Source organism: Mauremys reevesii, linkage group 3 (assembly GCF_016161935.1).
Source record: "Mauremys reevesii isolate NIE-2019 linkage group 3, ASM1616193v1, whole genome shotgun sequence".
Classification (NCBI taxonomy): Eukaryota; Metazoa; Chordata; order Testudines; family Geoemydidae; genus Mauremys; species Mauremys reevesii.
The window spans coordinates 189548261-189574646 of NC_052625.1; the positions used below are offsets into that span (position 1 = coordinate 189548261).

A 26386-nucleotide genomic window follows, 5' to 3' on the forward strand; every position below is an offset into this window, starting at 1 on the left:
CTCTTGTAAATTATTATGAGAATGCCCCTCTTTCAATAAGAGCTAACTGAAATCAAACACAAGACTGAGACTCAGAGACAGGCACAGAGAACAGGAATATGGGAAGTAAGTAAATAAGCTGAAATGAGGAAATACAAAATAAAATGTAAAGAAGTGGAAAAAAATAGGAGGACAGACAATGAGGGGGACGACAAAGAGAAAAAAGGGAAATAAAAGCATGATACTGGACTCACTGCAGTTTTATATCTTGTTGCTACTAATACAGCCCAGAAAACTAATCCTATAACCTGAAGAAATGCTGCAGCAGCAGCAAAGGATAAACCAATATATGCATTGGCCAATTACATAATATTTGTAAAATATATTTTACATCTAGATATCTTTGTATATGGATATAATCCATTTAAAAATATAAAAAAAACTATATGACAATCAAACCTCTTTAAAAAAAATGAACAACATTTTGAATTATTTCTGTTACAAACATACCCTGTTCTAAAAGAGTGTAAATGTCCTCTCCGCTGTTTCCTTATTCACAGATTATTGTAAAATCTAATATTCAGTTCCACTAATTTACCTTTTAGAGATACGGAGATAATCTCAGGCAGAAAAAAGGACAACATACTAATTGCCTCAAGTAATAAGACTAATTTCTCTTTTGAGTTGTCGATTTCATGGCTAGAGAAGTATACTTTCTCTTTCTTCATTGTCTATGACAGTTTATACCCATCTTCTCATAGCCAGCTTCCTCCATACATACACACAGATTTACCTGTAAGTCCTAGCTTGGTGTCTATTTAATATGATAGATCTAATTTAGACGAAATTCTTCTTTCAGATTTCAAAATATATTGGGCCTGATTCCCATTTACAGTTATGGGCCTTTTACACCACTCTGGGAGTGCAAAGTGGAATTAAACTGGGTGAAAAGGTGTACTCCCACTTCAGGGCCTGATTACATGCCCACAGAGGTGTAAAGGGACCTTAGTGTGAATTAGACTATCACCATTTTTTTTAAAATTTCCTGCCTAGTTATTTCATTTCTCACTTTTCTTTCACGTTGTTTGTTTTTATTATTATTGTTGAGCTGATGTGAGCAAGGAATCGCCCACCTGGAGAAGGAAGCTGAAACTGACACAACACAGACACTGGACAAAACCAAGATTGTATTCAATATATAACTGATTTCAGAATGTATCTATCGAGGGGCACTTTCTGTCACCTTTCATACCCTTAAGTAGAGCTGGTTGAAAACATTTGGTGGAATAATTTTCTTTAAATAATGCAGTTTTGTCAGAATGTTTTGTGGGAAGATGGCTGTTTGGATGAAACTGCTTGACCATTATATATATATATATATGTTAATATCATATAGAAGTCAAAATGAAATGAAATTAATTAAAATGACACTATATAAATGAAACATTTCAATACTACCAACATGGAATTTTTCAGAATTTTCGTTTTGTGGGAAACTGAAATTTTGGCTTCTCATTCCACTTTGGAATGAAATGTCCATGTTTCCTGAAAGTCGGAATGTATGGTTCCTGTCCGGCTCTCATCTTACTCTGTGAGTAGCCCCACTGAAATCAATGGGACTACTTGGGAAGTAAGGTACTACTCAACACGACTAGGGGCCTGTATCTGACCCATGATCAAAGGGCTAGACTATGCCCTAGTCTACATACCAGCCTAGGATTCTGAAGTGGACTAAGAGCCGACCTTACATCTTTATATGGGCCACCCAAGCTCTGGATTTGGGCATGCAGAGATAAAGGGCATCTTCAGAACAGCTGGGTGGAAAGTGGCAGGGAGTAAGCAACACTTTGGTTTATCCCATTCTCCCAGACCTTCATACCTCATTAACCAGTAAAGCTGAACTAGTTCAGTGATGAGAGCAGTTGGCTGATGCTAGTAGAGCCCAACAGCAAATTGCTACCTCCTTGGAGCGCAGGCAGTCAGTGAATTGTGGCTTTCTGACTCACAGTTTCTTCTCTGTGATGCTCCTGGGCCCTGCAATACCTATACTTTACTAGAGCTGCAGCGGATTGGCACAGTTTAGCATAAAAGAACTAGTTGCTAAATGCTACTCTATGGTCCTAATAGTGCAATGAGGTCATTGCATGACTAGGACCAACGTATATGAGTGGTAGCTAGTGCTCTCGTATTTACATCTTCATGTAACCTTAATTTCATTTTCCAACATTGTTGCTGGTAATACTTATATCTATTCTTCTAATCGTAGGTGAAGAAATACATTGATTTAATGGAGAAGTCATATATATAATTCCAACATTTGAAATGCCAGAAAATAAATTAGCTATTAGACAAGTATAGTGGATGTCAGTGAAAAATATTTGCTTCCTTTTGACAGCATTTTAAGTCCACTTCAATAGCTGATTTACCATCAATCGTCTGTTATAAAGTGTTTCAGCGCCGACCCGGTTTAAGGTATTGGAGTGTCAGTGATTTGCAGTTTTCCAGATCTGGCTTTAACACACAATTAAAAAACCGAGCAATTATGTAAGTGTGACATTTTCTGAAGTTCCTTAAAAAATGCAAGAGAAATGCATGATTAACTGTGCTGGAGGCATATATAGTAAGATTAATAAGGGCAAGGGAGAAACTATTAGCTACATAATTGGCAATAGTAAATCTTCCAAATTTATTGGTAAATGGTTGATGGGTTTTATAAATCAAACATCTTCTAATCAAAATTGTTGCTCTTCAAATGTTTGAAAGAGCTAAAGAATGTAATATTTGATTAATTCTTCTGTTTTAATGTGTATATTAGCTGATAAGTATGTTGCCTGAAAAAAAGAAGAAATTATATTCTTCTATTTTTATTTTTTTTTAATTTACCATATTTATCCATGTCAGTCTCTAACAGAGACCCTGTACCATCTCCAGTTGTTACACATAGCAAATTCCATATCTATGTAGTAGATACTGCCAATCAAACCACAGCATTGCTTTGTTCATTCTCCAATATTAAAACAATGTAATCGTGAGAAGTAAATGGAATAGAGCAAAAATGAAATGCTGGCTTAATACATTAATTCTTAATTTGATCCTTTCAATTACAGGTGATGAAATGATAGACGGCAGTCGTTTTATTGTCACTTGTTCAACAAGTGCTCTACAAGATGATTACGCACTGCAGCTGAGTGCAAACAGGATAACAAAATTACTAGACAGCTGTAAATATGCTAGAGCTAGTTACAAAAGTAAAATATTTTCCATGACAGCTTATGAATGAAACAATCTTTGTTATGGTATAAATGACTCTCTCCCATCCACCCATATCTCTTTCCTTCCCCCTTTGCCCTCTTCCTTCACTTTCAGAAATAAGGCAGAAGGACAGAAGAAGATAAAAGGCAGAGAAACCCCCCAAATTTTCAGTTTTTTTTCCTCCGTCTCCTCCCTGTTTGTTTGTTTTCTGTGGAAATTTTTATTTGGCCAAAAATAGGGTGACCATATTTTTCCAAAGGGAAAATGGGACACACAGCGCTGGCCTGAGGCCCCCTCTGCTGCCCTCCCGCATGGGGCCCCCTTCCAAGCCAGCCCACGGCAGGGCTGGCATTGCTGCTTGTACCTTCCCTGCACATTCCTCTGTGCTCCACTAGGGGTCGCACCCACTTTTTTGGCATAACGGCATTTTCCCCATTTCCTCTTGCTGACTTGATGATCAGTTGGCAAGAGCAAATGGGACAAATGCCCAGTTTTGCCAAAAAACTCAGGATGGCCAGGACAGGGCTTAAAAAAGGGACTGTCCTGGCCAAAACAGGATGTATGGTCACCCTATCATAAAGCCTTTTTCAGCAAAAGAAGGTTGTGACAAATAAAATAAAATAGACCAGTTCTTAATATACCTTTACAAAGTTCTTAAGTAAATGACCATAAAACATAAAATCTCTTTCCAAATGCACTTGAAGATTCAATCATGGGGAAAAAAGCACAGATTTGAGGCTAAGCTTTTCTGGCATGACTGGAGTTACTGATTTACCCCTGAAGAGAATCTGGTCCTTTGTCTTTACCACAGTGAGTCCAAACAAATTGGACAACTGATATCTGAAGTTTGAAATGCAACATACATACAATGTGTATACATTTCCTGCATAGCTGTCACATGTCATCAATATTAGTAGCAATATCCTTGGATAACAGGTTTCCATTCACAGTTGAAAATTTTCTCCTGTTTTGGACAATGAAGAGCTCTGGAAATCATTAAGTTCACTACTGAAAATGGACATGTTTTGCATTATCTGAAGATGGTAATATTGGGTCTCGATTGCCATGGTTGGATGGATTTGCATACGGATCATAGTTTATGCTAAACATAATTCATTCTGTATAGGAATGCATCCTTTAGAACGTGTCTAATATATTTAGCCAGGGGTTCCATGGAGAGACAGGGCGAGCTGGAATCATAATGTTGTAGTGACAAAGTGGTCTGTGGATGGAGTAGTGATACCCAGTGTTGCGGCAACTGGCTGTGTGTCCTGAATCCCACTTGTTGGACCACGCAGCTGGTGTAGTAGCTCCAGCTCTGCACTTCCCATGGATGCAAAGATTTATTCCAAATGAATCAGAAATTGAACTGGAAAAGAGGGTTGGAATCTTTATTTGTATCTTCAAAAGTCGGGATCATTTTTACTTAAAACAGAGGGAAGCAGCTAATAAATTTGCTTTTTCTCTCAAGGACAAAACAGATTCTTTGATTTATGAACCTACTTCTTTTCAAAGATGAATCAGGAATTAAGAAAATACTCAAGGATGTTAATTTATATGTGGGAAGCTTCCCCTTTATTTTGCAAGAGGAAGTTAACAATAAACCAACTCATTGTAGGGTTAAGACATATTTTTAAAAGACTTTGTATATAAATGAGAGGTGTTTTTCCTTTCTTGCTAAAGCATTGTTATCCTTGCATGAGATTGCTCATAATCATCTCTTTCCAACATGTGTGAGGAGATGGAATTTGTAAATTCTGCTATTACTGTAGCTTTGCATGATTGACACAAATGTGCTTTATGATAATCTCTCTTGTTACGCTACACTATGAGTGAAGCCTTTGCTTACTGAGACAAAGAAACAAAGAAAGACTGCTTCTCTTTTGGGGATGAAGTCTTGGGGGCTTGACCCTGCATATATCAACATGACTGTATACCTTGATTTACATGCATAAGCTTTGCAGACCCACACTCTAGTTTTGCCAGAGTGTTTGATCAACAGCTATCTTTGTTAATTATTATTATTGATTGCTATTATTACCGTAACTCCCAGAGGTATGTCTACACTTCAGTTAAACACCTACAGCTGGCCCAGGTCTGCTGACGGGCTTGGGGCATTCAGGCTGTGGGGGTGTAAAATTGTGGCGTAGACTTTGGGGTTTGGGCTAGAAATTATTCATCAGAAGAGAAGTGCATTTTGCACTCGGCACTGTAGACATACTCTAGGAGACCCAGTCATGGACCAGGACCCCCTTGTGATAAGTGAGGTACAAAACCAAAATGATGGCCCCTAGTGCCCAGGGGCTTACAATCTAAGTACAAGACAAGAGATTACAGGACGACATAGATAGATGGATGCGGGAGTTCAAGGAAACAATGAGACAACACTGGTCACCATGATAGGCTGTGTCTCAGCAAACCAACAGCCTAACCATTGTCAAGTGAGGCATCAATATTTCTGCAGAAAGCATGTTCGGCAAGAGCCCAAAATGATAGAAGATACATTCAGACTTTTATATCCCTGCCAATGTCAAAAATAATTAGAAAGCAAAATATTTTCTCTTTACTGGCAGGGAGATGGGCTAGATGATCTATTGTAATAGATCATCTCTAACTTTCAGAATTCTTAGAAGAACAAAGACGCGGTTCATAAGGGTTAAGAACCACAAAAGCAAATTAAGGGCCTGCTGAAGTCCCTAACAAATGTCCCAATGACTTGAGTGACAGTAGGATTGAGCCCACAGTATACTGGAAGGCTGTCTTAGAAAGGATCCATGAAAGTGAAACAAGTTCGATCAAATGAAATTTTACAATATCAACACCACCACAGCCATATCTATTTATCTGCTACCCAATCACCATAGCATATGACCATTTCCCAGGATTTTAAAAGTAGAATTGTTCCCTTAATTAGATGAATTCTCTCTTTCTTCCTTCTTAGCCAGTAGGAGAAAAAGATGTGTTGATATATCTGAGTGTGCGTAAAGAATGAATGAATGTATTGTGTATGCGTGAGTGAGAGAGAGAAGAATTTAGGCTGTGAATCAGCAAAATACTTTATTATGTGCTTATTCTTAAGCATGTGATCAGGCCCGTTGACCAATGGTTATAGTTAAGCAGATGCTTAGGTGCTTTTGCTGGATTACAGTCCAGTCCTGAAAGTGCTGAGATCCATAGACATATATCTGCTCAGATAGGGGCTATTGTATTAATACACTATGATTTAGAAAATCCTTTCCAAGATTTTGCATATTATTTATACATTAATGTGACAGTTTAAAGCTGATGTAACCATATCATAGAAAGATGAGTATCAAGTGTATGAAAAGAAAAATCCCTGAAAAACCACATCCTTTAAATATTTTTCCCTCAGGCAGTGAGAGAATATGCAGGTTATGTTTCTTTGGAAATCTAATCAAGATCATGTCACATAGAACCAATTCTTTGAATTATTTTATTTTGTAACCAGATACAGAGAATAAGGCAAAAATGTTTAGCATTCCAAAGCTAACTCAATTTTGTAAGCTTTCATTATGGAGGAGTTGCATTTGCTAATTAACTACATACCAGGACAAGTCAAACTATTATTTAAAAAAACCCTGAAAGTTAGAGGTTCATTATTCTCCCAACTATCAAATCCAATTCCCTGAGGAATATTTAACTAGTAGCAGCCATTTACACTTTGCCTTATTGAATCTCATTATGAAAACAAGAAGCTTATACTCAATAGGTTGTAGTAATTCAAAAAGATACACAGTTTGGCTGAGACCTTCAAAGTTGTTTAAAAGGTTTAGACACCCACTTCCCACTGAAATTAATAGAAATTGAGCATCTAAATCTCTTAGGCCTGGTCTACACTTGGGCGGGGGGGGGGGTCGAACTAATAGCGAATAGCGTAGCTGAACTCGAACTACCTTAGTTCGAACTACTTACCCGTCCAGACGCCGCGGGATCAAAGTCCGTGGCTCCCCCGTCGACTCCGCCACCGCCGTTCGCGGTGATGGAGTTCCGGAGTCGACGGGAGTGTGTTCGGAGTTTGATATATCGCGTCTAGATGAGACGCGATATATCGAACTCCGAGAAGTTGATCGCTACCCGCCGACCCGGGCGGGTAGTATGGATGTACCCTTAGACAATTTTGGAAATCTCAGCATCTCTCTTTAATAAATTGGTGGTATTGAGAAACAGAAAAGAAGGAGCTTCTATGGTAGGGTACCATCAAATTCGTCTTGAAACTTGGCAGGAAAGTCCATTGACTACTCAGTTTAGTTCTGCCAAACTCCATTAATTTGCACAAATCTGCTGCTTCAAACCTAATCTGTCCTTCTGCATCCAGTCCTCCATATGTGACTGTCTCACCAATATACCCTACTGGAGAACTTGTCAAGCTGAATATGTCCAACACTTAGACCTTCTGTTTTCTTTTCAGATCATCTTTTCTTTAACTCTGTCCTGTACTGATTCTTCAGCCAAAAAAGTTTTTTTTAAAAAAATAACAATAATGTGTCTTTGAAAATCACTGAAATCCAATCTTGAGACCACAATACCTTATATGATAATTGTAAGACAACACTACAGGGCAGAGTTAAGATTATTTGGGTACTTTCACTGTGCACTGCTTACCTTAATATGTTTGGATTTCTTTAAAGTATTACCTTAACTTTGAACTTCCTCTATTTATAATGCTTGATTTGGGGATAATGATAACATTTCTGTAATGTGTTTTGCCCTTTTATTTAGTTATTGATACAAACTATGTATCAATGTAGGGTTTTTTGTTTGTTGTTTATATGTTTGTTTGTTTGGGAATAGTAAAAAGATATGAAATACAGGATAGAGTTTGTTGCTACATTAGGAATTTACCTAGGATTTAAATTCTTCTAAGCATGAAACCTGTGTCTTTTAGCAAACTATACAGAGTTGGAGTTGTTCTGAACAGATATTTTACTTCATGGGCCACCTTACCTGCTGATGTGAATCTGGGTATAGATCCATTGAAGTCATGCAGCTATATTAATTTCTACCAATTGATGATCTGACCCATGTATTTTAGTTTTAATTTGCTACATATTTATTTAATTGTTCTGGATTTTTATTGTGATCCTCAGTAGTGCTGAGTGTTTATTCATGAGATCCACTCTAAGTAAGGTGAACACTATGTCTTGAAACATGTAAGACATCCATTTTATTTTCCAACCCTTTGTTTCCCTCTTTAATGACCTGATAAATTGAGAAGAGACTCTTCCAGATGTATCACTTCCTAAAATACCATGTATAAAGCTATGAGGAGAGCAAGGTTAAGATTATAAAATGGCCTTCATGTTGAAGTTTATTGTTTCAGTCATTATATTTGTTCTCCCAGCCATACTTTGAAGCTTAAACTCATTTATCGAGAATTGATCTGTAGACTTGTTTTCTTTTGCTTTTACCTATTGCAAAGCTCCTGAAGATGTCAGAGAAAAGGTGATATTGTAAATGAAAGCAAATGACTAAACACATTGATTTCTGATTCTTACATGGTGGAAGATCTATTACTGCATATGCTGTGAATGAAATGGGTTAAAAAACACCCACCTTTTCATAGAATTCAGTATAAAATGATGCTCAGTTGATTAATTTTAATTGTTTATTCTTCCTGACATAGAACATGATCCTATCACCATTGGAGTCAGTGGGAATTTTGGACCAGGATTTAAATCTGAACACGATTTGTACCATAATGAGGAACATAGTATTTCTACTGGTAGGTTTTTCTTTACATGGTAATGCATACTAGACTATTGTTGTTCTGGACGCCTACAAATCATGGTCAGTTCACATCTAGCCAAAGAAATTTGCCCATTGCTGTCATTTATCAGTTGGGAATGAGATATTTCAAATAAATGTACCTTTCCTAGAGGAAAAACAGGTGTAAATCAGTTAAAATGTTTGTCTGGAAGCTGGCAGTTTATTACCTAGGTGATGATCCCTTTATATTTTTTACTTTGCAGTGTGAACTGTAAAACAATTTCATGACAGAATGACAAAATACCATTTTCCCCTGCTGAAATCTTTAACCTCTTAGAGATTATGATTCAGATATATTTTACATCTGAGATTAGCATCAAGAAATCCCAAATCTCAGCATTGAGACTCTAAATAGCTATCTGTGGATTTGACAGCAAGAGCTTGCCATTAAGGCACATACTGTAGAGGATTCTCTCTCAGAAAAGGAAAAGCAGCAAAACAATTCAGAGATTTTTAAGGTAGGTGATGGAGCATTTGTCTCTGAAATTGTGAATTTTTCTAGGCCAGTCTGCTAATTGTGCTGATTTGACTTTCCGGTGTCAGGCTGGGATACCCTTTTGGTTTACTAATCAATTGCCAATCTGAACAAGAATCTTTGTGCTCTCCAATGGAAGAATCAGCCAGGTCATCAGCTGGTATAAAACTTCTTAGGTCTCTTGACTTCAATAATGTTACAATGATTTATACCTGCTAAGGATCTTGCCCCAGTGTTTGTAAAATATAGAGGTCTCCCTTGGCACTGTTTGTGGCTTTAATAACACATTGCCTCATTGCATGTTAAGAAGCTCTTGCCTAGAATATGCCATATTTTTTGCATACCGTTCAGTCCCACATGAGAAGCTCTTAGAAAAAGGCAATAACTAATGGCAGCTTAATCTATAGCTCCTCTTAAGAAAAAAACCAAAAAAACAGATAATGATTCTCAGCTGTTCTCAACTGCCTAGTAGATCTTTGAAAAGTTCTATGCAGATTGGGACAGAAAATATATGTATTCAAATTCTATTTTATCATGAGGCCCAGATGTCAACAAATCTGTTCTGCTACAAGTTGCGGTACTATCCATTAGAATGCAGGGACTGACTCTAGAGCGACTGCATTTCCATTAACAAGGGCCATATTTTTAATTAGTTCTCTCTCCAAATAAAACATATCCTTGATCAAAAATATTCAGCATTTCTATTGGCCAAGGTGCATGCCCAAATTGGTACCTTGGCCTTGAGGACAGAGATAAAGGATCAGTAGTGTGGCCTTACCTTGAAATTCCCTTACAATTCTCTTAATTAAAATTAATAGTATCTGCCAAAAGGAAACAGAGTATTGGAATAAATTCTGGAAGGAATAATGCATGCATTAATTCATCTCTTAGTGAGGACATTATCTGGCAAAGCAGCATCTGAATTCTATCTGAGACTATGTTTATTTAATTGTATGTTCTGATTAATTTAGCACAGTCACCATCTATTTACAGTGCATTGAATTCTTACTTGATGCTGTAGTACTAGGGTGACTACTCATCTCTTATTTTAAGGGATCATCCCTTAGTGCATTGATTTGTCCCTTCCTTAGGGAGACCACCTGCCCCTTATTTTAAGATGTATTGAAATGTATTAAAACTAGTATGTGCCATTTTAAACATTACATTGAAGCTTATGGTAATTGCATTGTACACCTGAGGGCAGTATAAATGTACATTTGAGAGAAAAATACATGGTGTGTTAAGGGAAATGGTTTTTCCCTCAAATGTCCCTAAAATTAAAGCAATGCCCCTTATTTTTCATGTAGTTTTCCCTTATATCCATCCAACAAAGGTGCTCACCCTATGTAGGACCAACATGTGCATATGTGTAACACAGAGCCATGAGATACGACATGGATTATATCTTCACTAAGTGATAAAACCTGTGCGTGAATGGATGGATTAAATGACTTCATGTAAGGGTGTGTCAGCTGATCCAGCTAGAGCTCACTTTGGAGATGGGAGAGTGAGTCAGCAATCATCTCATTAGCCCTGTTCAGACTATCATAGCTTTAATCAGCAGAGTGAATAAGCAATGTCATTTAATTTCCACTATAGTTCTTTAGTGCTTTTTTATCGATACAGCATAAAAAATGTTAGAATCTTTATCAGAATCTTCCGCAACCTCAGTTATGCTTAAAGTGTCCAAAAAATAATCACTAAATTAGTGATCCTTATATTTTCATTTTCTGGTGAGAAATGTCACATATATAAACCAAATGGCACACAAGGTCTAGATAAAGGAAGCTGCGTAAGTGTGTGCTTATGTGACTATTTCCACTGAAGTGAACAGTAGAGTAGGTCAGGAAACGTAAAACTGGGCTTCATTCTACTGATATTTTAGTTAGTTTGGATGTATGTGGTTTTGCACTGTTCCCCAAGTTTTGCTTTGAGTTTGAAACTCCATAGTTTCACATAGTTTCACAGAATTCCTCATGATTTCAATACAAATCTATATATTGGAGAAATATCCTTCCCTATATTACTACACTGGTCCTTTAAGTACTGTGGGGTAAAGTTTCTATCCAGCAATAATATTTTATTTTCTAGTTCTTCCTTTGCTTGAGTACTGGCATTCTTCTGGTCAGACTCCAGAACTAGCAGGTGTGAGTGTTCTGGGTGTCAATTATGCCACATATCTTGAGCAATCCGTTACTTCCTGCTGTAATTAGTTAATGTTTGTGAAGCAATAACTAAATGTTAAGTACCACTGCATAGATTCATACCAGTAGACAATTTACTACACAGGCACAAGATTTTAATATTTAGTGTTCATCTTTAATTGTAGCCCACAGAGCCCAGAAATACTTTATGCAAAGAGGCTATGAATTTGTCAGGCTTTTATTATTTTTCAAGTTAAGAATAGGAGAGGTGGGATCATGGAAGCAATGATCAGAGAACAGAATACAAAAATTAAACAATGTGATATCAAAGTAAAAGATTCTGACATTCTTGCCCATGTAGAATAGCACCGTTGTTTCACAAGGTATCCGACTGACAGTTCCAGGTCTTTGAGTGAGAGAAATGGAGGGGTAAAGGAGGAGGATTCAAGAATCTTTGAGACCTTTGTTCTGAAAATAAATGTCTGGCTTCAGTGGGACAGCTCACGGAATGAGGTACTATGCCACAAGAGTAAGGGCAGTTAGCATAACCCATCCTAGAATTAGACTGTGAACTCTTTGGGGCAGGGCCAATCTTTTTGTTCTATGTTTGTAGAGCGTCTACCACAATGGGGTCATGCTACATGACTGGGTCTTCTAGGTGCCATCACAATGCAAATAATAATGCAAAAAAACCCAAGATTTCTTTCAAACTGTGGAAGAAGAAAAGATCACAGTAACTTTATTCAAGGTTAACATCCATTCTAATTCAACAAAGTTGCAAGTGTGAAACCTATATGGCAAACTATACCCCTAAACCCACTTTGGACTCTTGGTCACTTGATTTTTATATATTTATTTGTCCTTGTACACCATCTAAGATCTCACATATCCAGTTACACATTCAAACTTTCATAAGTTATTTTCCATTCTCCATTCTATGTTATTATAAATCATAGACATTACATCACCACTCTTTTTTTTTATCATTCAACATACATTGTCATGAACTGTTAATATTTCTACATGAAAAATTTCAAAAGGTCTAGCTTTCATTGAAATGGGGAACTAAAACAAATTTTGAAACTTAGATATTTTTTGCAAAAGAGAATTGTTTTCCAACCAACCCTACTGATGATTCATTTTAAAATGATTTCCTGTAAATATTCAGCCACAGTTTCCCAGTGCTAAACAGTGTATGCACAAGTGACAATATATAAAACATGATAAAAAATTCCAAGAATAGTCATAGCATTATAATGAAAATATATGTAAAAGTTCATTATCGGCTAGATTGCCTTTTATTTATAAGTAAAGCATTTCACAAAGAAATGTTATTTTTAAGTTGATGGTGACCGGTTATATTCTAATTTTAACTAAAGTTTGATCTGGGAATTGTAATCTTGTATAGAACAACTATGTAAAGGAAGAATAATATGGTAGCTTGTGCTTTCTCTGTGATTAAAGCTTTGTTCTTCAAGCTGTTTTTGCAGTAGCTATCGCTATGCACCTTTTTACTATGTTTTATTTTTCCTATATCAAGTCCATTCAGAGTGAATGGGACTCCTGCATTATTTATGTCTTTGTAACTTGCACGAAAAGAATAAGATACAGGTAAAGAAACAATATGTTGCATATTTTTACATAAATGTACTACATAGTAAAAAATGATGTGAAATCTTATGCATTGAGGGTTTCATTTTAGGAGTAGATTGAGTTGTATATGATTCTTACATATAATTGGGAATTACTTATTTCATAAAGTCCAGTTAAAGACAATAAATGTTAATACCATTGCTTTATTATTACAGTGAGAATGCTCATGATCTGTAACAAGATTGTACAGAGATAGTGTGTTACATAGTGAATGATGTAAGCAGATTAACATTCAATTCTACGTACCAAGGATCAAACCCTGAGTCTTTTCTATGGTTCACAAGGCCCAAACTGTAACGGAAATATCATTTGAAGAGGCCTGGTCGTGAGGGATTCCATAACCATCTGGTTATTCTCTGTGCTGGCTTTTTACATGGGTGCGTTGAAGGACCATCTTGGAGAAGCTAAAAGAATGAGTCTCTGTACAGCATGTGTACACTGACCTAAAACCCTGTATAGGGAGGAGAGCAAAGGGTATGCATTTGTACCTCATAGGTAGAACTGTCAGGACTTTTCCAAACAAATGTTTTTCATTGGAAAATGCCAATTGGTCAAAACTGAAACACTGCGTGGGAGTGTCTCTCTTTTGACAAACTTCCATCAAGAAGGTTTCTCATGTCAAGAATGGACTTTGTTGTGCCTGATTTAGAGCAAGTTCAATTTCTCCTGTTGGAGTAGTTTCACTTTGTATAAACAAGTATTCATCAGGAAAGAGAGAGACTTGACTCTACAGCCTGGTGAATCAGTAGAACAGGGACTTGAACCTGGGCCTCCCTTATCCCAGGCAAGGTCCCTTAGCTATTCTGAGGTAGGTGTATCATTATTTTTAGCAAATTTTGAAAGGTTTATGTTGTATTCCAATACACAATGAGAACAAATTCTGAAACCTTAAATTGTTTTGCCAAATGGAATTCTTGTTTTCTGGCCAGCCCCTCTCCTAGCCTGTTGCAATAGCTATGGCTCAACTGTACAGGTGTCCCAGGTGCTGTTTCTGGGCTGAAGAAAGGATAGCTTCCCTCTGAATGATCCTTTTACTGATGCTTAGATAGATAGATAGATAGATAGATAGATAGATAGATGCCACTACTCCACATATCAACAGTGCTGAACGTCCAGCCCTCTCTTCCCCAGGGCACTGCTTAGATTGGGAGGTGGAAGGAAATCCCACTCTGGCTTCCTGCTGCTCACTCTCCTATGACGGGAGGAGGAAGATGCCTTTTTGAGAAGACACTGCATGAGCTGTCAGACAGGAAACATGCTGCTGCTAGTGCAGACCCACAGCAGTCTGAGAGTTGGATCTCAGGGCTGGGAGACAGAGTATCCTGTTTGTCTGCCTACCATGAGTTTGCTCCACATGTGAGAACCAACCAGAGCCCAGAGGAAAGGTGGTGCCCAGATCGGTAATGGAGAGATTGATGCTGTGGATGGGCATTTGAAATGTTTGTTTGCTGATAAAGGTGATTGTTACTGATTTCTGGGTGAATTCCTGCCTCTGCAAAAGCTGCAGGAGTGGTCTCCACCCCCTGGCAACTGGTGGGCATTTGTAACTAACTACCAGAAAAGAGGTCCTGACCATGTATACATGCCATGCAAGAATAATTACAAACCCATATGTTGCATAAGATTGAATGAAACTAGTATAATAAAAATACTAGTCTGGCTAGAGTGGCAGTATACAGGTATGATTAAATTCTTTGGGATTTTTTGTTCTTATTCTTATAAATGTATATGGTTTATTTGCGTGGTTATTCCCCTGAAGAATAATTTAATAAAACTGAGAACTTCCATGGCCACTGCACCTCTGAAAAATCAGGCCACTTTTAATTTAGGTACTTATATACATGCATTTAATTGTCTACCTTTAGACTCCAAGTTAGAAAAGTTTGGCCACAATGTATAAGAGACATGCTTTATTGCAGTAAGTGAACATAGTAGATTTTTTTTTTTATGAGAGCATCCTTCAAAAAGAGTTTGGCCAAAATGCCATTGTGACATCCTGCAACAGTGAAAAGTGATCCATCTTTGCTTTGTTGCCTAGCCAAGCAAGGCATCCATTTATTATTCCCCCCAAATAGGATGTTTTTGTAGTGCTAGCTTTGAAAGTCCTCTTTATCTTCATTAAAGTGTCATACAAGTTTTGTCATTGAACTCCAGCAGTTCTGTGATGTTACCAAGTCCTAAAATTCGCAGAAATAAAAATATATATTTGCACAGTATCTGGAGCACAGCAAATGAGCCCTTCACCCAACTTCTCAAGAGCACCTCTATGGCTGTACCACTCTGAAACTGACAAATCAAAAGTGAATACCTAGTGACTACTTTTCCACAAGATATTTCTTTGAGTCACATGAGGTAAAGCTTTGCGTCAGCACCCTGGTGCGTGTTTCATCCACTCTGTATGGCACTTTCCCTTTTAGATCTGCTTGGCTTTGCACACTGAAAGGTGCAAGGTAGTTAGTAGAACTGGAGCAGGTTTGTGGCTGTTGTTGGGCAACTGCAAGGAGACTCAGACTGAGCACAAGACTTCTCACAGAGCAGCATAGAGACAAGAGAAAGCCATGTGTGTCTGCATACCTAGAGATGGCCTTCCATGCAGATCCCCTAGATCTTCATTGCTGAGAGCATAGGACTACTTCCCACTTCATGACTCCTTGAACGCCTCTCACTGGAGGGATGAGTTGCAGGGAACTCTTCAAGCCTGCATTAAAGCATTCCAGCATGTATGTTTTTCATCTGGAAAGCTATCTGTTGGATGAAAGATATTGACTTGTCTTTCAAATAATGTAGAATGAGTCTAAAGGATACTCTTACAAGAATAAATACCTAGTTATCTCTTCATATGCCAGATGGACTTTTCTAGTACAGTTACTGGTGACTTCACAGTGATCAATGAAAACCTCAATTTTTGATGGTACTTTCATTTCTCCATTAAAGATCTTTTGCCAATATCTAGAGGTGAGGTGACATTCAAACATATGTGGCTTATTGCACCAGGAGACGTACTGCAAGACATATTGCAATTTGTTGCTATTAAGCCAACGTTATGTCATTTACTAAAATGCAAACAGATGCTGTGCAAAACAAATGATAAAGGCTGAATATCTGAGAATTAACCATCCTTTCAGTCATTCATATTTAAACAATTCTTCCATATGTTATATATATTTCAGCTAACTCATTTTTTTTATTTTTTGTTATTCATCAGAAGGGGGTTTGGCCCCATGCAAGACACAAAATAAAAACAACAACAAAAAACCAGCATTCTCTGTTCCAAAGATCGTACAACCTAGAAAACTCACACCAAGAAGACTGGATGCACTGGAAGACCCAGAGTAGAGTATTCATTCATGTTGATGTTTTTGTTTTTTCATTCATCATATATAAGTCATTCATCTGTTTTGAGGTAACCAGGGAAGATTTCAATAAGGAGGTGTTAAGAACTCTGCTATTGATGTAATAGCATGTTAGTGTTCATTATTTATCACTGCAAAGGTAATAGATGCCTCGCATCACCCACAAAAAGATTATTATCCCTACTCTATCGAGCTTACAAGCTAACACCTGGCACTCAAAAGGAAAGGCACCTAAGAGGTAACAGGGAAAGCTGTACAGGGGAAGAATAACTCAGCAATGTCACCTTTGGGTGTTCTCGATAAGTTAAAAAATAATGATTTAGCAATTATTTTTCCCATTCATTGTTTCCTAAATATCTAGATTGGAATATATGCTATAGAGATAGAAATAGAGAAGAATGCACATTATATATTTGAAATGCTAGACTGACAGATACAGATATTTGTTTGGGAGTAATCAGAGCATAACCCACAGATGTGTTAATAGTGCTAAATGTAATTGGAATAATTTTCATCTCTGTTAATGAGGTCCCCTGTCCTGGATTATTGCATATGTAAACATATACAGTGCTGCCTGTACTGAAGTTCAAGAACTCTCAATGCACAAAAAAAGCAAACAAACCATCAACCACCACCTTTTTTTATTGTTATTATCTTGTGAGCAAGTCTGCCAGTCATTTCCTCCAAGCCACCCCCATCTGCCAAAATCCACCACTTTAAGCATTCTCATTTTCGGGACAAAAAATAAAATTATTTTTCATTGCCTTCTGCCCAAGCCTCCGGCAGCCATATCAACAGTCCCATCTGTTCTTTTCCCAGCTTAATCCTACCCAGATCCCTGTTTTCAGGATTCTCTCTTTTTTTTTTTAAGTGCAGCATGTACAACCATTGCATTGTACACAGTCCAATATACCTCCACAACAGCACTTTGTCTCTCACAAACACATATGATGTCTCTTCATTTTAAGCACATTTTTTTTCTTAAATGAAAGGAATTCTAAAGCACTTATGTGTGCTCAACCAATCATATCTCTGAACTGGCTGAACACTGCTAATGTGATAAATTTGCTTAGGAGCAGAGATGTCAGAACTGTTAAATCACTGGCCCTGACAGCACACGCTTCAAATTTTCAGAGCTGGGCTTGAGGCAACAAAATAAAATGTGTATACGTACGTCTTATAGTTGTCACCTTGCTTCATGTTGCACAGTTCTAACATTATGGAGGAGTGATGTTACTCCACAGTGGAGAGGTACAACTGAATTTCCATTATAAACCTAATTTTACCTCTCCTCCTGCTATAGAACCCAGAGGAAAAAAATCATAGTGGTCTCAAAACTGGTAGATTAATTCTGAGGCCCACAGTAGAATGTATCTAGAAAACCAGATAAGGGGCTCAGTTAGCATGTCCTAAAACAGAGCTGTTCGACACAGTTCTAAAGGCCTATCTTATTTATCATTTTGTGCGAAAAGAGAGAAGACTGATGAAAGCTGCTTCACTGGACTCTCCCAGTAGAAATGTGGGATGGAATCCTGACTTAGTTGACATTAATGTGAGTTTTGCCATTGATTTCAATAGTGCCAGGATTTTGCCCTTTCTGCCCAGTGTACACTATTCTTGCAGCAACTCACATTTTCTGTAGGATCTCTCCTGGATTCACCTACTGCAGCACTTAGCAATACAACTTGATGGGAGTGGACCCCTCTGTTCAAGGTCTGTCAGACGATGTCTACAAGAAGAGGTTAAATCCCAGAAACTCTTTATCCTTCAGCACCTCTCAGTAGGCGCTGAGTGATTCTTGTCTCTGAAGTGCATGAAATTGTCAATACAACAATAGACTTCTTAAAACCCAGATTTATTTAAAATAGAGAGAAAATCATAGTAGAGAAAAAAAATGTTTGTATATCATTCCTCAAACTGAATATTTTGCAAAGCCCTGTGAAGTAGGTGTCTCTTAGATTAGTTATAAGCAAAACAAAATGAAGATCTTGCCGTTTGCTTGTGCCCAGCTTACCGTTCGACTCACATCTATATTGCTGACTTGTCCTCTTCATTATTTATCACTCCCCCAAATTTCTGTGTCACTTGGAAACTTTATATTGGTTGTCTTCCAGGTCATTGACAAAAATGTTAAATAGCATACAGTCAAGAACCAATTCCTCTGTGATCCCATGGGAAACACCTCCACTCCGTGATGATACCCCATGTACAATTACATTTTGAGACCTATTCATTAGCCAGTTTTTAACCCATGTAATGCGTGGCATGTTAATTTTGTATCATTCTAGTTTTTCAATCAAAATGTGAATGTAGATGTGTAGCACTGTGGGACTCACCTCTGTGGCGCCTCCTGCTGGTTGTCTCTGGGAATTAGCTTGTCCAGCCTCTGGAGTGCCCTCTGCAGACCGGTGTCCCACTGCCGCTTGGCCCCCATGTCCCTCCTGGACCCAGAGCCCCATTATCTTGGCAGTAACCCCTTTCTCACAAGGTCTCCCCTCCCCAGGGAACCTCCACTCACTATCCCCACCTTGCCTCAGTATAAGGCTACTGCCAGTCATCGTCTAGCCCCGCCACCCTGGGGCAGACTGCAGTATCAGCCTACTCATCACCAGCAAGCTGGGTTTAGACCTGCTGCCTTTGCCTACCCCGGGCTGCCCTCTGCAACCTCCAGTACCCATTGGCCTTCTGCTAGGCCGCAGCCTGGGCTTTCCAGGCTGGAGCGCCCCAGCTCCTCTGCCTTTCCCCAGCTCTCCTCCACTCAGGTACTCTGCTCAGGTCCCCGTAGCCTGGTCCCTCCCTCTCAGAAGCTAGAGGGAGTCTGCTGGGCTGTTTTAAGCCCTTCTGGGCCGAGCAGGGTTACTGCCCCGCTACAAGATATAAATGGAAATTTTCATTTTGTCAATAAGGCATTTGTCAGTGAAAAAAATCTGACAAAAGATCCGACCTGTAGAGTCTAACCTAATTCCTGAATCAGTCAAACACTGATTGCCCTGTTGCAAGTTACTGTTTCAAATCTATTTCTATAATTTTATTTTATGCCTCTTTTCCGAAGTCCCTTCAGTCACCACTGGGACAGATCATGATATCCTTATGAGCACTGAATTGTAACTTATACCACAAGTGGTCCCACTGAGGTCAGGAAGACTGTATCCTTCTCAGTTAGTTCAATTGAAAACTATCACCCTGAATGCCATACTGTGCACTGCTGAAGTGTAGCAACATCTGGGTTCACACTTTATGCCAAATCTCTTTGGCCCGATTTCATCTTAGATCTGACAATGGTTGCCACAAAAGGAGATAATCATGCATATATACCAAGCAGTAACATGCAGCAAAGTGCTGGTTTTATACAAATAATATATAATAATTTATTATAATTTATTATAATATGCTTCAGAGAATAATTATATGATCCAGATAATGACTAAAAGTGTTCAGATAGGGTAAATTGCCTCTCAAAAACATACTGAGAGGAGGCTGGATGGCTGAGGAGATAGATAGGTAATTGAGGTTATAGACCCTTTTATTTCTATGTCACTGGTTCAAAACTATTGTAGACTGATAGTGACTGAACACTGCTATTGTCTGATGGCTGCTGGGATGGGAATTGGCTGTTTAATATAACACTGACCTCCTTAAAGGTTCACATCTCCTGAGGGAGCTGAGCTGTGATGACAAAGGGGAAGGGCCATGGAGCAATGAATGTGGGTCTATGCCTCAGCCATCAGCAGATATCCTCAGATTCAAGGACTGTCCCTAAATATCAATTCCAAGGGGATGGCTTCAATGGAATGATTGAAAAGACTCTGCGAGTTGAAACTCATGCTGTTTCCTGGTCCTTACACAGAGATTTCCTACAGAGATGGTGGAATGGTCCTTGGAAAAGAATGACTGGAGTTTGAAAACAAATCTACAGCTAGTGTGTCTGATTAAATGCCACCTGAGCTACAGCAGGGATAGAACTTCCTATATGTTATCATAAGAACATAATAACGGCCATGCTGGGTCAGACCAAAGTCCATCTAGCCCAGTATCCTGTCTTCTGTCAGTGGCCAACGCCTGGTGCCCCAGAGGGAATGAATAGAACAGCCCCTTTCCCTCCCCACCCCCCACAGGCCAATCTGGGAGGGCATTTTGACTCCCCCATTCCCGCCCCTCCACATGTCACCTCTGGGGGAAGAGAAGGGAAGGGAAAGGAAACGAAACATGGTTGGATGTGGTTGTTAGTGGGTTATAGGTTGTTGTAATAAGCAATAAATCCAGTTTATCTATTCAATCCATGATTTTTAGTGTCTAGCGAAGTTATGAATTTAAGCTCCCACGCTTGTCTTCTGAAAGTGTTATTCAGATTTCCTTGGAGAACGAGGACTGAGAGGTCATACAGAGAGTGCTTATTTTGTGAAAAGTGTTCACCCTCAAGTGATATGGTGTTTTTGTCTTTTAACATTTTCCTGTGTGAATTCATCTGCGAGCATGGTGATTTTCTGATTTCACTCACATTGTTGTTATTGGGGCATTTAGTGCACTGGATAAGGTACTCCACATATTGTGGTAGGTATGGGTAAAACCCAGGAATATTGAAAGGTGTGTTGTGGGGGATATTGATCATCCTATCAGTGGAGAGATGTCTGCAGTTTTTAAGATGTTTTAAGATGACATGATAAAAGATGGAGAATTGTTGTTAATAAAGCTACGTGATTCACATTCATAGGGCTAAAGTCAAAACACCCTTCAAAGGAGGGTTGTATATTGGAATATGGCTTTGTAAACAATAGTGGTGTTTGCAGACCAGGCACTCACCTACTCTTCATCCTCCTCCCTATTCTCTTTGGCCTGGTCTACACTATGGGGTTAGGTCGAATTTAGCTGCATTAGGTCGATTTAAAAATGAATGCATCCACACAACCAACCCCGTTCTGTCGACCTAAAGGGATCTTAAAATCGACTTCTGTACTCCTCCCCGGCAAGCAGAGTAGTGCTAAAATTGACTTTGCTGTGTCAAATTTGGGGTAGTGTGGACGCTATCGACGGGACTGGCCTCCGGGAGCTACCCCAGAGTGCTCCATTGTGACCGCTCTGGACAGCACTTTGAACTCCGATGTATTAGACAAGTACACAGGAAAAGCCCTGGGAACTTTTGAATTTCATTTCCTGTTTGGTCAGAGTGGCGAACTCAGCAGCACAGGTGACCATGCAGTCCCCCCAGAATCGTAGAGCATAGAATGTTTCTACGCTCCCCCTATCATCTCCATCCCTGAGGTTATCGCAGATTAGAAGGTGGAAAAAACTCACTTGCAATGACATGTTTTCTGAGCTCACGCAGTCTTCCTGCACTGATAGGACACAGCTTAATGCATGGAGGCATTCAGTGGCAAAGGCCAGGAAAGAATTAAGTGAGTGCAAAGAGCGGAGGCAGGACGCGATGCTGAGGCTAATGGGGGAGCAAACGGACATGATGAAGCATATGTTAGAGTTGCAGGAAAGCCAACAAGAGCACAGACCCCTGCTGCATCCACTGTATTACCGCCTACCCTCCTCCTCATGTTCCAGAGCCTCCTCTCCCAGACGCCCAAGAACATGGGCGGGGGAGGTTCTGTGCACCCAGCCACTCCACTCCAGAGGATGGCCCAAGCAACAGAAGGCTGTCATTCGAACAGTTTGATTTTTAGTGTGGCTACAATAAGCAATGTGGCCTTGTCCTTCCCTACTACCCACCTCACCAGGGCTACCTTGTCCGTGATCTCTCTTTTTTTTAATTAATAAAGAAAGAATGCATGGTTTCAAAACAATAGTTACTTTATTTCGAAGAGGGGAGGGTGGTTGGCTTACAGAGAATTAAAATAAAAAAGGGGGTGGGTTTGCATCAAAGAGAAACACACACAACTGTCACACCAGTCGTGAAACTGGTTTTCAAAGCCTCTCTGATGAGCAGCGTGCCTTGCTGTGTTCTTCTAATTGACCTGGTGTCTGGTGCGAAATGATTGTCTGCTGTTGCTTTCATGGAGGGAGGGGCGACAGATGACATGTACCCAAAACCACTTGCAACAATGTTTTTGCCCCATCAGGCACTGGGAGCTCAACCCACTATTCCAATGGGCGGCGGAGACTGCGGGAACTGTGGGATAGCTACCCACAGTGCACCGCTCCATAAGTTGATGCTAGCCACGGTAGTGAGGACGCACTCCGCTGACTTAATGCGCTTAATGTTGACATACGCAATCGACTGTATAAAATCGATTTCTAAAAAATCGACTTCTATAAAATCAACCTAGTTTCGTAGTTTAGACATACCCTTTGATTCCATCTGCAGGCAAAATGCATTGCACAGTAGGACAATAAATATAAGAAATCCTAGAAAGGGAGGAGAAAAGTGGCAGTGTTAATGGAGACACTGGTCACAGCACTATTTACTGGCACTAGCAGCAGTGCATGTATGGGGGCAGTTGGAACATATGGACACTATGGAGATCCTGTCAGCATGCCATAGTTAGGCAGATCTCTCAAGTGAGGGCCGATCTTGCATCTCTCAGAGTCAAAGAACAATGCGTGATCACATATTTGTAGGTGCCAGCGAGGACACTTCCATTTACCGGGAAACAAGACCGTAGCTGTGTCTTGTCTTTTACAAGAAATTGCCATCTCAGTGCAGGGGCTGGCCCCTTTCCAATGTTTATTCCGAGTGCATCTTTCCTTAGGGCTATGGGACAAATTGTCATTGCTCCAAAATAACATACTCAAAGCATAATATGCCAAGTGCCTGGGATGGCTCACTATGCCAAACATGAGTTTTGAGGGCTTGCTGTTCACACAAGCAATTTTTTTATTTAGTTAATCAGGCAGCTCACTAAGGGTCTAAGAGGTCATTAAAATAATGCCTGTGTCTGTACTTTCATCTTCCCAAATTAGTGTATTTTTATTGCAGACATAGCCTAAACATCTTTGTTTTAGTTTGGTTGGTTGCAGGGTTTTTTTTCCTTTCTATCTTTATAAACATCTCTGTGAGCAACTCAGCTAGCATTTAGATAAGCTAAAGGTTAAAGCAAGCAGGCAGGCAAATATGGAAATCCTATCTGGATTGCAGAAGGCTGTTGTCTGGCTCATCACAGCACTCATTACGAGCTCATGGCATGAACCTTGTTTCAAGTCAAGGCCAAAACCTGATAGTGCTAGGCAGAGCAAGTGTCCTAGAATAATTAAAAATGGCACTGTTGGTATATAATCAATTTTAGAGCCTCTCATTGGAGAGTAAATGAATGGATTAAATGTATATTACCTTATTTAAAGTGCTGAAGGAGAACTCCTCCTGTCAGGGGGAATCCTCCTCTGCCTGCATAGCTAGATGTCAAAACATAGTCAGCATCCCAGAATAAGAGAGGTTTTTGAATGATTTCTATGGTGGCAATGGATTTCAGCATTGCCTGTGTAATGGTTGTAACCAGGAAAGTGGGAATCTGCAGAAATATTCACCACTCATAGTCTTTATTATGAGCTACTAGGAGTATGCTTGATGGTTTGGAAGTAGAGCTGGGTGAAATTTACGGAACACGTGCTGAAAATGCAGTTTCAGTGAAAATAATGAGGGTGAAATATCAAAATAGTCAAAATGTTTTATTTTGACATTTTCCATGTGAAACATTTTGACTTTTCGTTACAAAAATGAAACAACAAAAAACTTGGTTTCAGGCCAAGTGAAAGAATTATTTATCCATTTTAGGTTGACTCTAAAGATTTTGTTTTGTGATTTTTTTGAGTCAGCCCCCAAACCAAATAACCAATTATTCATTCTGCTCTATTTGAAAACACTTTAGGACAACTGGCGATGCTGGTAAACACTATCATAGGAACAGAAGGGGAAAAACATTAAGCTTAATAGAGCTAGGTGATGCCATCTCACGACCACCACACTGGTCCAAACCACTGGATGTGCATATGAATTTGCATATTAAAATTGGTGAACTATTTTTAAATGGTTGGTTCCCTCTCTGGCATCTGACACACTGGATGTGTATGCCTGGCAGCTCTTCTTCTAGAAAGCAAACCTTAATATCATGCAATACCTTAACTTAGAGTTTTCAGCTTGCTAATACTTTCAGACAACTAGAGATTTCTCAAGGTTTTTTCCTCCATCAGAAACTGATACTTACAACCTTAGCTGCAGGTCAATGAAGTTTTTCGCTTGGGAACTGTAAGTTCAGCAAAAGGACAGTTCAGATGGACCCTTTTCTTTCAGCAGTGCTCTCTCTTGTCATGTTTAATATTGTAGCTGTGCTTTCAATAGTTTCTAGGGGCTGGAACTCATCCAACTTGAGGGAGGGAGCTTCTAGTTTATAAAATTTATGATTCCAAAAAATAAAAATATTTAGCAAGTTTAAGTGTGTTGTGGTTCTGAAAATTAACAGTACAGTATCTAAAATAAAAAGTGGTGAAGAAGACAGCACCTGAGATCATAACAGCATGGGTGTAAATTCTAATGTATGCCAGTGTGCTGGGGACTAACTGGCCTGTGTGGACCCCGCAGGTCATTAACATATCATTCTGATTGGAAAATGGTACTTTTGCCTAACATTGCTTTGTAACATATAACTAATTCTTTAATACACCTTACAGCTTCCCACACAGGTTAAATCTCCTTTAGAACTCATGCTTTGGCTACATCTGAAGAAAAATACATATAATAAAAACACCCTTGTCATGGGCCAAGGGGAGGAGGTGTCTAGGAGGGATTTGAAAAAGGACAATGTGGAAGCTCCTTCTGAGAATTATCCACGGTATCTATCCATCTTATACTAAGACCATAACTATGAAATTGGATCAGCTCTGCAATGCTGCTCAGCAACATGGATGTATTTCAAAAGATGCAGCATCTGCCAGAAGCCTTAAAGACACACTTTCTGGATCAGCACGCTGCAGTTTTTCAAATATGACTCTTTCATTTTTTGCAGCAAGGCAAAGGATTTTCTCGTTAACAAAAATGCATTGCGTTAGCCACCCACTTGGTTCCCGGTTGTCCTCTTTCTCATTATTTACCCTTCCTAGCAGTTAGACATCGGCCAATTGAAAGTCTTGCTTCCAGTCAGCATTGTCACCCATGTTGTTCAGACAGATGTAACAAGACTGAGAAGCCAAATGTATTCCTTTCATATTTCTAGTCATCCCTTCCCCCGCTGCCCCGCAGCTTAAAAAATGGTGATAGCTGGGTTTTTTTGTTTCCTCCCTTTTAATCAATTTCACAATCCAATGAGCTAGTGTCACGCTTATCTCATGGCTCAGCACCTTAGACATAAACACCTAATGTGGCACTCTGTCAGAGGTTTACTGATAATCTAAGCATTATATGTAATATCCTCTGGCCTGCTCTGGCTGTAATATCAACAAAGAATTGCAAGGCAGTGAAACATGGCATTCCTTTCAGAATACCATGTTTGGTTGTCTTTGGTCAAGCTTTGCTTTTTGAAATCCTCTCTATTAGACTCCTTCAAAGTTCCTAAAACTTCCTTTTAGTTCCTAAAACTTCCTTTTAACTAAAATTCAGCCAATGGACCAGAAATACCTTTTTCCTGTTACTAGACTCCTTCCTATTCCCTGACTTGCTGTATTCAGTTCTCTCACTGTATTAGACTCAGATTTACGTGTTTTATTTTAATGTACTTGGTAATTTACTTTGTTCTGTCTGTTACTACTTCCTGTATTTAATAAAATCACTTTTACTTATTAATTAACCCTGAGTATGTATTAATACTGGA

At 39.0% G+C, this 26386-nt stretch overlaps 1 long non-coding RNA gene across 2 annotated transcripts in view; it reads left to right on the forward strand.

Annotated features, from left to right (window-relative positions):
- LOC120402162 overlaps positions 1 to 26386 on the forward strand; it is a 48078-nt gene that overhangs the window by 19478 nt on the left and 2214 nt on the right. Inside the window, exons 2-3 of one of the 2 annotated variants that reach the window (XR_005597029.1) lie at positions 8876 to 8974; positions 14422 to 14527. This is a non-coding gene — a long non-coding RNA (uncharacterized LOC120402162). Of the gene's footprint in view, positions 1 to 8875; positions 8975 to 14421; positions 14528 to 26386 lie in introns of those variants that run through there. The other variant, XR_005597028.1, reaches the window with a different exon arrangement.